This window comes from Lolium rigidum, chromosome 4 (genome assembly GCF_022539505.1).
Source record: "Lolium rigidum isolate FL_2022 chromosome 4, APGP_CSIRO_Lrig_0.1, whole genome shotgun sequence".
Lineage (NCBI taxonomy): Eukaryota > Viridiplantae > Streptophyta > Magnoliopsida > Poales > Poaceae > Lolium > Lolium rigidum.
In genome coordinates, this window is record NC_061511.1 from 125,273,123 (window position 1) to 125,274,951 (window position 1,829).

Genomic DNA, 1,829 nt, shown 5'->3' on the forward strand with positions numbered 1-1,829 from the left:
ATCTTTTGATTCGTGCATAAATTAACTGATTGAGATCCCATGATTACTTGCATAAATTAACCGAACGGCCGAACCCCAAATCTTAAACGAAATCAAAATGGAATAAAATTAACACAAATATTAACCCAATACTCATCCTACCTACAGATCGACACTAATAGTTACTAGGGAACCAACAAAAATACGGTTAAAAAAGGAAAGGGGAACAACAAGGGAGCAAACCGTAGTTACCTCGTTCCAAGGGTCGTCCATGCAGGTGTCGTAGGGGTTCGACGGCCAGATGTACGATGATACGCGTGAAGCACACGTCCGTTGGGAACCCCAAGAGGAAGGTGTGATGCGTACAGCAGCAAGTTTTCCCTCAGTAAGAAACCAAGGTTATCGAACCAGTAGGAGTCAAGGAACACGTGAAGGTTGTTGGTGACGGAGTGTAGTGCGGCGCAACACCGGGGATTCCGGCGCCAACGTGGAACCTGCACAACACAATCAAAGTACTTTGCCCCAATGTAATAGTGAGGTTGTCAATCTCACCGGCTTGCTTGTAAACAAAGGATTAAATGTATAGTGTGGAAGATGATGTTTGTTTGCGAAGAACGAGTAAGAACGAGTTTGCAGTAGATTGTATTCGGATGTAAAAGAATGGACCGGGGTCCACAGTTCACTAGTGGTGTCTCTCCGATAAGAAATAGCATGTTGGGTGAACAAATTACGAGTTGGGCAATTGACAAATAGAGAGGGCATAACAATGCACATACATATCACGATGACTACTATGAGATTTAATCGGGGCATTACGACAAAGTACATAGACCGCTATCCAGCATGCATCTATGCCTAAAAAGTCCACCTTCGGGTTAGCATCCGCACCCCTTCCAGTATTAAGTTGCAAACAACAGATAATTGCATTAAGTATGGTGCGTAATGTAATCAACACAAATATCCTTAGACAAAGCATTGATGTTTTATCCCTAGTAGCAACAGCACATCCACAACCTTAGAACTTTCTCGTCATCGACCCGCGATTCAATGGAGGCATGAACCCACTATCGAGCATAAATACTCCCTCTTGGAGTCACAAGTATCAACTTGGCCGAGCCTCTACTAGCAACGGAGAGCATGCAAGAACATAAACAACACATATATGATAGATTGATAATCAACTTGACATAGTATTCCATATTCATCGGATCCCAACAAACACAACATGTAGCATTACAAATAGATGATCTTGATCATGATAGGCAGCTCACAAGATCTAACATGATGGCACAATGAGGAGAAGACAACCATCTAGCTACCGCTATGGACCCATAGTCCGAGGGTGAACTACTCACACATCGATCCAGAGGCGATCATGGTGATGAAGAGTCCTCCGGGAGATGATTCCCCTCTCCGGCAGGGTGCCGGAGGCGATCTCCTGAATCCCCCGAGATGGGATTGGCGGCGGCGGAGTCTCTAGAAGGTTTTCCGTATCGTGGCTCTCGGTACATTTTCGCGACGAAGGCTATAAGTAGGCGGAAGGGCAGAGTCGGAGGGCTGACGAGGGGCCCACACCATAGGGTGGCGCGGGCCCCACCCAGGCCGCGCGGCCCTATGGTGGCGGCGCCTCGTCGCCCCACTTCGTATCCCCTTCGGTCTTCTGGAAGCTCCGTGGAAAAATAAGACCCTGGGCGTTGATTTCGTCCAATTCCGAGAATATTTCCTTTGTAGGATTTCTGAAACCAAAAACAGCAGAAAACAACAACTGGCTCTTCGGCATCTCGTCAATAGGTTAGTGCCGGAAAATGCATATAAATGATGTAAAGTGTGTATAAAACATGTGAGTATCA